This window comes from Anabrus simplex, chromosome X, assembly GCF_040414725.1.
Source record: "Anabrus simplex isolate iqAnaSimp1 chromosome X, ASM4041472v1, whole genome shotgun sequence".
In the NCBI taxonomy this organism is placed as follows: Eukaryota; Metazoa; Arthropoda; class Insecta; order Orthoptera; family Tettigoniidae; genus Anabrus; species Anabrus simplex.
In genome coordinates, this window is record NC_090279.1 from 70,931,540 (window position 1) to 70,946,901 (window position 15,362).

Here is a 15,362-nt window from a genome sequence, read left to right on the forward strand (position 1 = left end):
TAAAATATTCTTCCCATGCAAACCAATAACCAATTTTCAAGGGTGCATCTTCTCCCATGGCTGAAAAAATGATTTGATGGGCAGATTAAATCATTATTATCAGGAAATATAATTAACATGTCCCTTGAAAATTTTGAAGTACAGTTATGTGTCACACTATTCCATAATCATTCCAGATGACGTTCCAGCACGTAGCCTACTATTGTCCAGTTCCAGCGCAGCACAAAGCAAGCGTAATTGACTCATGGCGGAATCTTGTAACTCCTGACACTCTTTACATACTTCTTCCGTCATATCGACCTGCGTTGAAGCATGAAGGTAGATTGGATCCTCATCTTCGTTCCATGACGTTTCTTCTTCAAAGATGACGTTTATTTGATCTATAGCAAATTGTTTAGGACAGTTATAACTCTTCAAATTTGAACCATTATGAACTCCTTCATATGATTGATCAAGACTTTGTATGCGATAGGCATTGTTCCCATAGACTTTAATAATTTTGTACGGCCCAATAAATAACGGTGCAAACTTGGCATAAAATTTACTTGTGGTTTCTGAGGAAGCTGGTTTCTTGAGTAACACAAGCTCATGTAATTTTAATGGACGACGAAACTTCTTGTTTCTGACACGTCTTTGCCTTCTCTCAGCTTGTTCCTTTAGAGATTTAGCTGCCTTCTCAATATTCTCCTCCAGGGTAGGTTTTACATTTCCTGGGCATTGAATGATACTATCCCAAGGTCGGTAAGGTCGTCTGTCAAAATGAAGAACAACTGGAATCTGAGATGTTGCCTCGTGCATAGTGTTATTTAAGCATTCCATCATAATTGGTAACACATCTACCCATAGCCAATGTGTATTTCCGCAGAAAATACGGCAGAATTTTGACAGTTCCTGCATTACTCTTTCAGCTGGATTGCTCGATGGATGGTGGACAGAATTCAATATATGCTTAATGCCCAATTGTTCCATAGATTGACGAAATTCAGCGGAGGTAAATTGTGATCCGTGATCAGTCAATATGGCCTTTGGCTTGCCCATATGAGGTATCAGGTTGCGGATTATCCGACGGATTACAGATTTGGAATTCGCCTTTTGGATAGGATACAAGGCAATATACTTAGAAAATACGTCGATAGTGACTATTACATGTCGGTTTCCCCTCCTAGAGATCGGGACGGGTCCAAATAGGTCCATTGCAAATAACTGTTTTGGCCCTGTAGGTTTTATGGGAATAGGACTGTGCTGAAGCAGATGAGAGCTAGGTTTTACTCGCTGACAAGTATCACAGGTGCGGACTATGTTACGAACAATGGTTCGAAGTTTCTCCCAAGTGAATTTCTCTTGAATAGTGGCACCCGTCTTGTCAATACCACCATGACCAGTTATTCTGTGCGTATGCCAGATAAGGGATTCCTGTAATTTTGGAGGCACCACAACTCTAAGTTCAGATTTTGCAGAATCAATGAATTTAAACAATATTCCATCTAAATATTGGTAACGTGAAGCTTTCCTCTTATATCTTCTATAATTTGGTTCTCCGGGTTTGATTCTCTTCCCCAAAAAAATCTATGATGTTTCTTAAATCTTTGTCTCTTTCCTGGGCTTGCCGAATATAACGTAATTTTCTTAAAAATTCGTGGTCCTCTGGAACTAATTCAATCTGATGGATTACCTCAGTATCGGCATTCGGGTTACGACTTAAACAGTCAGCTAACAAATTGCTTTTTCCAGTACAGTGCTCCAGTTTAATGTCAAATTGCTGGACAAACATCGTCCACCTGAATATTCGTTCGGATGCCATGGTAGTTTTAAACATAAAAGTCAAAGCTTTGTGATCAGTCCTGATAATAATTTGATAACCATATATTATCTTCTGCCAGTATTTGAGGGCATAAACTATCGACAACATCTCCAACTCAGTAACCGTGTAGTGCTTTTCGTGATTTCTCAATTTTCTGCTGACGAAGGCAAGATAAATTCTCCTTTCAGGGTCATCCTTATTTTCTTCGAATAACACAGCTCCAATTCCAATACCTGATGCGTCTGTTTGTAATATGAACGGTTTTCCAAAGTCTGGATATCCCAATTTGACGTTTTGTATCAGCATTTCCTTGGTCTTATTAAATGCTGTCTCACATTCATCATTCCATTTCCATCTGTTCCCCTTTTTTAGCATATCCTGTAAAGGTGCGACAGTCTGCGTAAAATTAGGGCAATTGTTGGCGAAAAAGTTGGCCATCCCTAAAAATTGCCTTACATGTTTTACTCTTATGGGCCTTGGAAATTTACTTATGGCTTCAATCTTGACCGGGTTAGGTCTGATTCCCTCACCATCTATTATATGTCCTAAAAATAAAATTTCAGTCTGACAGAATTTTGACTTGGCTAGATTTATACGGAATCCCGTTCTAGAAAGATTTTCCAGCAATTTCTCCAGTTTAGATCAGTGATCTTCGAAGGTTTCACTGGCCAAAAGTAAGTCGTCAATGTACTTCGTCGTGAAGCTCTTTACTTCCTCCGTAAGGCATCGATCCAATGCTCGAATAAGAGCGCTTCCTGCATTACATATGCCAAAGGGCAGTTTTCGGAAGACGTAGGTCTGTTGGTTGAACATGAATCCAGTTAGGAGTCTAGATTTTTCCTCCAGGAGAATGTGATAATATGAAGAAGTGAAGTCGACTGACGTAAAGAGATTCATCCCTCGAAATTTCCTCAGAACTTCTTTAATAGCAGGTGCCTGGTCTCTTTCAGGGATTAGCTTGCGGTTTATCTCACGAGCGTCTAAACACAAACGAAGAGATCCATCTGGCTTGCTTACGATGACTAAAGAACTAAGAAAAGGTGTACTAGCTTTCATTATAATCCCATCTTTCTCCATGCCTTGGATTAATTTTTCCACTCTGGAATGGAATTTTTCCGGGATCGGGTTTGGCTTCTTCTTGAAAGGAGTCCAGTCAGTTGCCACCAATGAATATTTAAAATCTGGAATTTGTCCCGGTTTGTCATCAAACAAGTTCTTATATTTTAATAATAAATTTCGAAGTTGTTCCTTTTCTTTATCAGTTCCCTGAGCTGAATTCACCTTCTGATTTATAAGATCCAAGGGATGTGTTCTATTTTCGCCCTCTTCAATGATGTCATCCAGAACCTGATGAATTTCTTCTAAGGCCTCATGGTCTTCTTTCTCCCTCGATGTTAAGGCGCAATTTATGTGGAACACCTCTTGGTCGGTTACATCAACAGGATTCATGACTGCAATTTCTGAAAATTCCTCCAGACGAAATACTATTTGGTTGGAGTCCAAACTAATGTTTGCGTGGTATGATGTAAGAAAATCCATTCCAAGAATGATATTAAATTTGATATTTGTCATAGCCAAAAATATATTAGGGAACTTGGTGTTTCCGATTTCCACATCGAGAAATGTCTGCTGCTTGCAAATTACAATCTTGTCAGGGATAATTCCTTTAATTTTAACATGTGAGACTGGAATGATGGGTATTTCATGCCTTTCTCTTAAGTCATTCATAAATGATGTTGATATTACACTAATAGTGGAGCCGGTGTCAACTAAGCATTTAACTCTCACGACACAAACTCTAGCTAATATTATTGGTAATGTCGTTGCATTATTTCTACTAGCCTCATGATTTTCTTCCAACAGATCATCAGATTTAGTAACCCATGAATCAATCTGAACTACAATCCATTCCTTCGGGACCTCTGAATTACAAGAGTTAGGATTCGTACTATCATTTTCTAGTTGGATGGATGTTTTTTTTAATAGCCCCTTGACTATAATCTTCCTTTTCATAGCGCTGTCGATTATCTTCTTGCTTAGCCCTTTGGTATTCTAAGCTTTCTGCTCCTACTATATCTGGGTTCACGTCCTGGTCCTGAATCGCGTGACGCCACTTGGATTTCTCCTGATTTTCCTTGCGTAATTCCTGGATGTATTTCTCTCTCTCTTCTTGTCTCCAGTTTCTTTTTCTTCCTCCCGTATAGTTAGTTTCACTATTTCTTCTCCACCTTCCTCGAATATTTTCATAGGGTCTGCGCCGTACATTCCTTCGGTTATAATCTCTCTCCTCGTCACTTCTCTGTCCTGACCTAGGAGAACGGTCTCTCGGTGACATTCCCTTTGTAGTTCGACCGCTAGGTCTCCCTTGGTTGAATGAAGCTCCACTGTCGGCTCGGACGACTGTAGCTTGCAACACCTGTTGCTCTTGACCTAGGTTACGTCGTGGCTGCTCCCTCGAGGTTAAATCGAGTTGACGAAGTACGGCCTCAGCCTGAATTGCGGTCTGCGCGTTCGAAGCAATCATTATACGTTGAATGTCCGCTGGAAGTTGCCTTATTATTACACGGACTACTTCAACTTCTGAGGGTGGCATATCAAGCTCCTTTAGTTTACGTAATTGAGCCGAAAAATAATCAGCATAGCGTGTGGGCGTAGAAGAAGCGTACCTCTTAGCGTAGAGTTCTGTTTTTAAATTATGCTGTAAGTCACTGTTCCAATATCTCTCCAGAAATGCTTTCTTAAACCCTTCAAAATCTTCAAATGAATACTTGAACGCTTCATACCATGTTAATACGGAATTCTCCAAATAGCGTTCAGTCACCCTTAGTTGGCGTTCAGGAGGTATCTTATTATCTATATATATAAAAGCAAGTCGGGCTGGAGCGATGTATATATAAATATTTAAAAATGAAAAAAGACGTGAATTAATGAGGCACTTCCAGAAATCTCAGAAATTTGAAACTTGGTACGAGGGAAACTGATGACCCCAGGATCCCTAGAAAAATCGGAAATTCTCGAAATTCCCTTAAGGAGGCACGCTGGGGGGCTCAAATTTTTGGCTCAGCATAAGAACACAGTCGTATAGTATATCCAAAACGATAACCTATAGGTTTCGTGGGCTTAAAACTTTTCGGGAATTTCCTCATTTTTATCCCCTATCCCCCCAAATCAAGATGGCGACACAACCTGCCAGACGAGGTAGACAATTGAAATTTGGTGAAATTATAGCTTTTGGTCCCTAACCGACGGGAAAATTCCAAGATGTTCAAATTTTTCACTTTTTACCCCCAAAGATATCGAAATATGGAGGCAATTTTAATGACTGTGCAGACATTCCTTTTGAGCTATTTTTTGGCTAAACGGTAAGGCGTATCACAAAACGGATGGCACAATGTCGCTTCAATTCGGAGTGATCTACAACTTCGGTCCTGTGACATTTTTTCGTATCTCTCTCCCTTATACGTTAAATTTGGCCGTATATCTGGATTGTTCGTAAATTTGGTGTTTTTTACAAGTTTTCATTATTGTTTGACACACTTATAAGAATGATAGGATCATCGCGTTAGGTGCGCACATTGGCACGATTAAGGGACATAATTATGTGTACCAAATTTCATGATTCTAGCTTATACATAAGTAGGCAAAACGTAATGTAAAATGTTTAAAATGCACCCAAATTTCAGCCTATTCAAACTTTGAACTTTATTTACCCCCTTAATATGGGAGATACGAGGATATGGTTTAGCAACAAACATTTAGACCGATAAATGAGGCGTCTGATGGCGCAAACCGATTCTTAATATCATAAACCGTTTAGGAGATATGAATCTCGAAGTGGAAGTCTGCACTTTTCAACGTGCTCAGGCTTATCCGTCATCTATATATATAAAAGCAAGTCGGGCTGGAGCGATGTATATATAAATATTTAAAAATGAAAAAAGACGTGAATTAATGAGGCACTTCCAGAAATCTCAGAAATTTGAAACTTGGTACGAGGGAAACTGATGACCCCAGGATCCCTAGAAAAATCGGAAATTCTCGAAATTCCCTGAAGGGGGCACGCTGGGGGGCTCAAATTTTTGGCTCAGCATAAGAACACAGTCGTATAGTATATCCAAAACGATAACCTATAGGTTTCGTGGGCTTAAAAATTTTCGGGAATTTCCTCATTTTTATCCCCTATCCCCCCAAATCAAGATGGCGGCACAACCTGCCAGACGAGGTAGACAATTGAAATTTGGTGAAATTATAGCTTTTGGTTCCTAACCGACGGGAAAATTCCAAGATGTTCAAATGTTTCACTTTTTACCCCCAAAGATATCGAAATATGGAGGCAATTTTAATGACTGTGCAGACATTCCTTTTGAGCTATTTTTTTGGCTAAACGGTAAGTCGTATCACAAAACGGATGGCACAATGTCGCTTCAATTCGGAGTGATCTACAACTTCGGTCCTGTGACATTTTTTCGTATCTCTCTCCCTTATACGTTAAATTTGGCCGTATATCTGGATTGTTCGTAAATTTGGTGATTTTTACAAGTTTTCATTATTGTTTGACACACTTATAAGAATGATAGGATCATCGCGTTAGGTGCGCACATTGGCACGATTAAGGGACATAATTATGTGTACCAAATTTCATGATTCTAGCTTATACATAAGCAGGCAAAACGTAATGTAAAATGTTTAAAATGCACCCAAATTTCAGCCTATTCAAACTTTGAACTTTATTTACCCCCTTAATATGGGAGATACGAGGTGTGGTTTAGCAACAAACATTTAGACCGATAAATGAGGCGTCTGATGGCGCAAACCGATTCTTAATATCATAAACCGTTTAGGAGATATGAATCTCGAAGTGGAAGTCTGCACTTTTCAACGTGCTCAGGCTTATCCGTCATCTATATATATAAAAGCAAGTCGGGCTGGAGCGATGTATATATAAATATTTAAAAATGAAAAAAGACGTGAATTAATGAGGCACTTCCAGAAATCTCAGAAATTTGAAACTTGGTACGAGGGAAACTGATGACCCCAGGATCCCTAGAAAAATCGGAAATTCTCGAAATTCCCTGAAGGGGGCACGCTGGGGGGCTCAAATTTTTGGCTCAGCATAAGAACACAGTCGTATAGTATATCCAAAACGATAACCTATAGGTTTCGTGGGCTTAAAAATTTTCGGGAATTTCCTCATTTTTATCCCCTATCCCCCCAAATCAAGATGGCGGCACAACCTGCCAGACGAGGTAGACAATTGAAATTTGGTGAAATTATAGCTTTTGGTTCCTAACCGACGGGAAAATTCCAAGATGTTCAAATGTTTCACTTTTTACCCCCAAAGATATCGAAATATGGAGGCAATTTTAATGACTGTGCAGACATTCCTTTTGAGCTATTTTTTTGGCTAAACGGTAAGTCGTATCACAAAACGGATGGCACAATGTCGCTTCAATTCGGAGTGATCTACAACTTCGGTCCTGTGACATTTTTTCGTATCTCTCTCCTTTATACGTTAAATTTGGCCGTATATCTGGATTGTTCGTAAATTTGGTGATTTTTACAAGTTTTCATTATTGTTTGACACACTTATAAGAATGATAGGATCATCGCGTTAGGTGCGCACATTGGCACGATTAAGGGACATAATTATGTGTACCAAATTTCATGATTCTAGCTTATACATAAGTAGGCAAAACGTAATGTAAAATGTTAAAAATGCACCCAAATTTCAGCTTATTCAAATTTTGAACTTTATTTACCCCCTTAATATGGGAGATACGAGGATATGGTTTAGCAACAAACATTTAGACCGATAAATGAGGCGTCTGATGGCGCAAACCGATTCTTAATATCATAAACCGTTTAGGAGATATGAATCTCGAAGTGGAAGTCTGCACTTTTCAACGTGCTCAGGCTTATCCGTCATCTATATATATAAAAACAAGTCGGGCTGGAGCGATGTATATATAAATATTTAAAAATGAAAAAACGTGAATTAATGAGGCACTTCCAGAAATCTCAGAAATTTGAAACTTGGTACGAGGGAAACTGATGACCCCAGGATCCCTAGAAAAATCGGAAATTCTCGAAATTCCCTGAAGGGGGCACGCTGGGGGGCTCAAATGTTTGGCTCAGCATAAGAACACAGTCGTATAGTATATCCAAAACGATAACCTATAGGTTTCGTGGGCTTAAAATTTTCGGGAATTTCCTCATTTTTATCCCCTATCCCCCAAATCAAGATGGCGGCACAACCTGCCAGACGAGGTAGACAATTGAAATTTGGTGAAATTATAGCTTTTGGTTCCTAACCGACGGGAAAATTCCAAGATGTTCAAATTTTTCACTTTTTACCCCCAAAGATATCGAAATATGGAGGCAATTTTAATGACTGTGCAGACATTCCTTTTGAGCTATTTTTTGGCTAAACGGTAAGTCGTATCACAAAACGGATGGCACAATGTCGCTTCAATTCGGAGTGATCTACAACTTCGGTCCTGTGACATTTTTTCGTATCTCTCTCCCTTATACGTTAAATTTGGCCGTATATCTGGATTGTTCGTAAATTTGGTGTTTTTTTACAAGTTTTCATTATTGTTTGACACACTTATAAGAATGATAGGATCATCGCGTTAGGTGCGCACATTGGCACGATTAAGGGACATAATTATGTGTACCAAATTTCATGATTCTAGCTTATACATAAGTAGGCAAAACGTAATGTAAAATGTTTAAAATGCACCCAAATTTCAGCCTATTCAAACTTTGAACTTTATTTACCCCCTTAATATGGGAGATACGAGGACATGGTTTAGCAACAAACATTTAGAGCGATTAATGAGGCGTCTGATGGCGCAAACCGATTCTTAATATCATAAACCGTTTAGGAGATATGAATCTCGAAGTGGAAGTCTGCACTTTTCAACGTGCTCATGCTTATCCGTCATCTATATATATAAAAGCAAGTCGGGCTGGAGCGATGTATATATAAATATTTAAAAATGAAAAAAGACGTGAATTAATGAGGCACTTCCAGAAATCTCAGAAATTTGAAACTTGGTACGAGGGAAACTGATGACCCCAGGATCCCTAGAAAAATCGGAAATTCTCGAAATTCCCTGAAGGGGGCACGCTGGGGGGCTCAAATTTTTGGCTCAGCATAAGAACACAGTCGTATAGTATATCCAAAACGATAACCAATAGGTTTCGTGGGCTTAAAACTTTTCGGGAATTTCCTCATTTTTATCCCCTATCCCCCCAAATCAAGATGGCGGCACAACCTGCCAGACGAGGTAGACAATTGAAATTTGGTGAAATTATAGCTTTTGGTCCCTAACCGACGAGAAAATTCCAAGATGTTCAAATTTTTCACTTTTTACCCCCAAAGATATCGAAATATGGAGGCAATTTTAATGACTGTGCAGACATTCCTTTTGAGCTATTTTTTGGCTAAGCGGTAAGTCGTATCACAAAACGGATGGCACAATGTCGCTTCAATTCGGAGTGATCTACAACTTCGGTCCTGTGACATTTTTTCGTATCTCTCTCCCTTATACGTTAAATTTGGCCGTATATCTGGATTGTTCGTAAATTTGGTGTTTTTTACAAGTTTTCATTATTGTTTGACACACTTATAAGAATGATAGGATCATCGCGTTAGGTGCGCACATTGGCACGATTAAGGGACATAATTATGTGTACCAAATTTCATGATTCTAGCTTATACATAAGTAGGCAAAACGTAATGTAAAATGTTTAAAATGCACCCAAATTTCAGCCTATTCAAACTTTGAACTTTATTTACCCCCTTAATATGGGAGATACGAGGATATGGTTTAGCAACAAACATTTAGACCGATAAATGAGGCGTCTGATGGCGCAAACCGATTCTTAATATCATAAACCGTTTAGGAGATATGAATCTCGAAGTGGAAGTCTGCACTTTTCAACGTGCTCAGGCTTATCCGTCATCTATATATATAAAAGCAAGTCGGGCTGGAGCGATGTATATATAAATATTTAAAAATGAAAAAAGACGTGAATTAATGAGGCACTTCCAGAAATCTCAGAAATTTGAAACTTGGTACGAGGGAAACTGATGACCCCAGGATCCCTAGAAAAATCGGAAATTCTCGAAATTCCCTGAAGGGGGCACGCTGGGGGGCTCAAATTTTTGGCTCAGCATAAGAACACAGTCGTATAGTATATCCAAAACGATAACCTATAGGTTTCGTGGGCTTAAAAATTTTCGGGAATTTCCTCATTTTTATCCCCTATCCCCCCAAATCAAGATGGCGGCACAACCTGCCAGACGAGGTAGACAATTGAAATTTGGTGAAATTATAGCTTTTGGTTCCTAACCGACGGGAAAATTCCAAGATGTTCAAATGTTTCACTTTTTACCCCCAAAGATATCGAAATATGGAGGCAATTTTAATGACTGTGCAGACATTCCTTTTGAGCTATTTTTTTGGCTAAACGGTAAGTCGTATCACAAAACGGATGGCACAATGTCGCTTCAATTCGGAGTGATCTACAACTTCGGTCCTGTGACATTTTTTCGTATCTCTCTCCCTTATACGTTAAATTTGGCCGTATATCTGGATTGTTCGTAAATTTGGTGATTTTTACAAGTTTTCATTATTGTTTGACACACTTATAAGAATGATAGGATCATCGCGTTAGGTGCGCACATTGGCACGATTAAGGGACATAATTATGTGTACCAAATTTCATGATTCTAGCTTATACATAAGTAGGCAAAACGTAATGTAAAATGTTTAAAATGCACCCAAATTTCAGCCTATTCAAACTTTGAACTTTATTTACCCCCTTAATATGGGAGATACGAGGATATGGTTTAGCAACAAACATTTAGACCGATAAATGAGGCGTCTGATGGCGCAAACCGATTCTTAATATCATAAACCGTTTAGGAGATATGAATCTCGAAGTGGAAGTCTGCACTTTTCAACGTGCTCAGGCTTATCCGTCATCTATATATATAAAAGCAAGTCGGGCTGGAGCGATGTATATATAAATATTTAAAAATGAAAAAAGACGTGAATTAATGAGGCACTTCCAGAAATCTCAGAAATTTGAAACTTGGTACGAGGGAAACTGATGACCCCAGGATCCCTAGAAAAATCGGAAATTCTCGAAATTCCCTGAAGGGGGCACGCTGGGGGGCTCAAATTTTTGGCTCAGCATAAGAACACAGTCGTATAGTATATCCAAAACGATAACCTATAGGTTTCGTGGGCTTAAAAATTTTCGGGAATTTCCTCATTTTTATCCCCTATCCCCCCAAATCAAGATGGCGGCACAACCTGCCAGACGAGGTAGACAATTGAAATTTGGTGAAATTATAGCTTTTGGTTCCTAACCGACGGGAAAATTCCAAGATGTTCAAATGTTTCACTTTTTACCCCCAAAGATATCGAAATATGGAGGCAATTTTAATGACTGTGCAGACATTCCTTTTGAGCTATTTTTTTGGCTAAACGGTAAGTCGTATCACAAAACGGATGGCACAATGTCGCTTCAATTCGGAGTGATCTACAACTTCGGTCCTGTGACATTTTTTCGTATCTCTCTCCTTTATACGTTAAATTTGGCCGTATATCTGGATTGTTCGTAAATTTGGTGATTTTTACAAGTTTTCATTATTGTTTGACACACTTATAAGAATGATAGGATCATCGCGTTAGGTGCGCACATTGGCACGATTAAGGGACATAATTATGTGTACCAAATTTCATGATTCTAGCTTATACATAAGTAGGCAAAACGTAATGTAAAATGTTAAAAATGCACCCAAATTTCAGCCTATTCAAATTTTGAACTTTATTTACCCCCTTAATATGGGAGATACGAGGATATGGTTTAGCAACAAACATTTAGACCGATAAATGAGGCGTCTGATGGCGCAAACCGATTCTTAATATCATAAACCGTTTAGGAGATATGAATCTCGAAGTGGAAGTCTGCACTTTTCAACGTGCTCAGGCTTATCCGTCATCTATATATATAAAAACAAGTCGGGCTGGAGCGATGTATATATAAATATTTAAAAATGAAAAAACGTGAATTAATGAGGCACTTCCAGAAATCTCAGAAATTTGAAACTTGGTACGAGGGAAACTGATGACCCCAGGATCCCTAGAAAAATCGGAAATTCTCGAAATTCCCTGAAGGGGGCACGCTGGGGGGCTCAAATGTTTGGCTCAGCATAAGAACACAGTCGTATAGTATATCCAAAACGATAACCTATAGGTTTCGTGGGCTTAAAATTTTCGGGAATTTCCTCATTTTTATCCCCTATCCCCCAAATCAAGATGGCGGCACAACCTGCCAGACGAGGTAGACAATTGAAATTTGGTGAAATTATAGCTTTTGGTTCCTAACCGACGGGAAAATTCCAAGATGTTCAAATTTTTCACTTTTTACCCCCAAAGATATCGAAATATGGAGGCAATTTTAATGACTGTGCAGACATTCCTTTTGAGCTATTTTTTGGCTAAACGGTAAGTCGTATCACAAAACGGATGGCACAATGTCGCTTCAATTCGGAGTGATCTACAACTTCGGTCCTGTGACATTTTTTCGTATCTCTCTCCCTTATACGTTAAATTTGGCCGTATATCTGGATTGTTCGTAAATTTGGTGTTTTTTTACAAGTTTTCATTATTGTTTGACACACTTATAAGAATGATAGGATCATCGCGTTAGGTGCGCACATTGGCACGATTAAGGGACATAATTATGTGTACCAAATTTCATGATTCTAGCTTATACATAAGTAGGCAAAACGTAATGTAAAATGTTTAAAATGCACCCAAATTTCAGCCTATTCAAACTTTGAACTTTATTTACCCCCTTAATATGGGAGATACGAGGACATGGTTTAGCAACAAACATTTAGAGCGATTAATGAGGCGTCTGATGGCGCAAACCGATTCTTAATATCATAAACCGTTTAGGAGATATGAATCTCGAAGTGGAAGTCTGCACTTTTCAACGTGCTCATGCTTATCCGTCATCTATATATATAAAAGCAAGTCGGGCTGGAGCGATGTATATATAAATATTTAAAAATGAAAAAAGACGTGAATTAATGAGGCACTTCCAGAAATCTCAGAAATTTGAAACTTGGTACGAGGGAAACTGATGACCCCAGGATCCCTAGAAAAATCGGAAATTCTCGAAATTCCCTGAAGGGGGCACGCTGGGGGGCTCAAATTTTTGGCTCAGCATAAGAACACAGTCGTATAGTATATCCAAAACGATAACCAATAGGTTTCGTGGGCTTAAAACTTTTCGGGAATTTCCTCATTTTTATCCCCTATCCCCCCAAATCAAGATGGCGGCACAACCTGCCAGACGAGGTAGACAATTGAAATTTGGTGAAATTATAGCTTTTGGTCCCTAACCGACGAGAAAATTCCAAGATGTTCAAATTTTTCACTTTTTACCCCCAAAGATATCGAAATATGGAGGCAATTTTAATGACTGTGCAGACATTCCTTTTGAGCTATTTTTTGGCTAAGCGGTAAGTCGTATCACAAAACGGATGGCACAATGTCGCTTCAATTCGGAGTGATCTACAACTTCGGTCCTGTGACATTTTTTCGTATCTCTCTCCCTTATACGTTAAATTTGGCCGTATATCTGGATTGTTCGTAAATTTGGTGTTTTTTACAAGTTTTCATTATTGTTTGACACACTTATAAGAATGATAGGATCATCGCGTTAGGTGCGCACATTGGCACGATTAAGGGACATATGTGTACCAAATTTCATGATTCTAGCTTATACATAAGTAGGCAAAACGTAATGTAAAATGTTAAAAATGCACCCAAATTTCAGCCTATTCAAATTTTGAACTTTATTTACCCCCTTAATATGGGAGATACGAGGATATGGTTTAGCAACAAACATTTAGAGCGATAAATGAGGCGTCTGATGGCGCAAACCGATTCTTAACATCATAAACCGTTTAGGAGATATGAATCTCGAAGTGGAAGTCTGCACTTTTCAATGTGCTCAGGCTTATCCGTCATCTATATATATAAAAGCAAGTCGGGCTGGAGCGATGTATATATAAATATTTAAAAATGATAAAAGACGTGAATTAATGAGGCACTTCCAGAAATCTCAGAAATTTGAAACTTGGTACGAGGGAAACTGATGACCCCAGGATCCCTAGAAAAATCGGAAATTCTCAAAATTCCCTGAAGGGGGCACGATGGGGGGGCTCAAATTTTGGGCTCAGCATAAGAACACAGTCGTATAGTATATCCAAAACGATAACCTATAGGTTTCGTGGGCTTAAAACTTTTCGGGAATTTCCTCATTTTTATCCCCTATCCCCCCAAATCAAGATGGCGGCACAACCTGCCAGACGAGGTAGACAATTGAAATTTGGTGAAATTATAGCTTTTGGTTCCTAACCGACGGGAAAATTCCAAGATGTTCAAATTTTCACTTTTTACCCCCAAAGATATCGAAATATGGAGGCAATTTTAATGGCTGTGCAGACATTCCTTTTGAGCAATTTTTTGGCTAAACGGTAAGTCGTATCACAAAACGGATGGCACAATGTCCCTTCAATTCGGAGTGATCTACAACTTTGGTCCTGTGACATTTTTTCGTATCTCTCTCCCTTATACGTTAAATTTGGCCGTATATCTGGATTGTTCGTAAATTTGGTGATTTTTACAAGTATATTTCATTGTTTGACACACTTATAAGAATGATAGGATCATCGCGTTAGGTGCGCACATTGGCACGATTAAGGGACATATGTGTACCAAATTTCATGATTCTAGCTTATACATAAGTAGGCAAAACGTAATGTAAAATGTTAAAAATGCACACAAATTTCAGCGTATTCAAACTTTGAACTCAATTTACCCCCTTAATATGAGAGATACGAGGATATGGTTTAGCAACAGACATTTAGAGCGATAAATGGGGCGTCTGATGGCGCAAACCGTTTCTTAATATCATAAACCGTTTAGGAGATATGAATCTCGAAGTGGAAGTCTGCACTTTTCAACGTGCTCAGGCTTATCCTTCATCTATATATATAAAAGCAAGTCGGGCTGGAGCGAAGTATATATAAATATTTAAAAATGAAAAAAGACGTGAATTAATGAGGCACTTCCAGAAATCTCAGAAATTTGAAGCTTGGTACGAGGGAAACTGATGACCCCAGGATCCCTAGAAAAATCGGAAATTCTCAAAATTCCCTGAAAGGGGCACGCTGGGGGGCTCAAATTTTGGGCTCAGCATAAGATCACAGTCGTATAGTATATCCAAAACGATAACCTATAGGTTTCGTGGGCTTAAACATTTTCGGGAATTTCCTCATTTTTATCCCCTATCCCCCCAAATCAAGAGGGCGGCACAACCTGCCAGACGAGGTAGACAATTGAAATTTGGTGAAATTATAGCTTTTGGTTCCTAACCGACGGGAAAATTCCAAGATGTTCAAATGTTTCACTTTTTACCCCCAAAGATATCGAAATATGGAGGCAATTTTAATGACTGTGCAGAC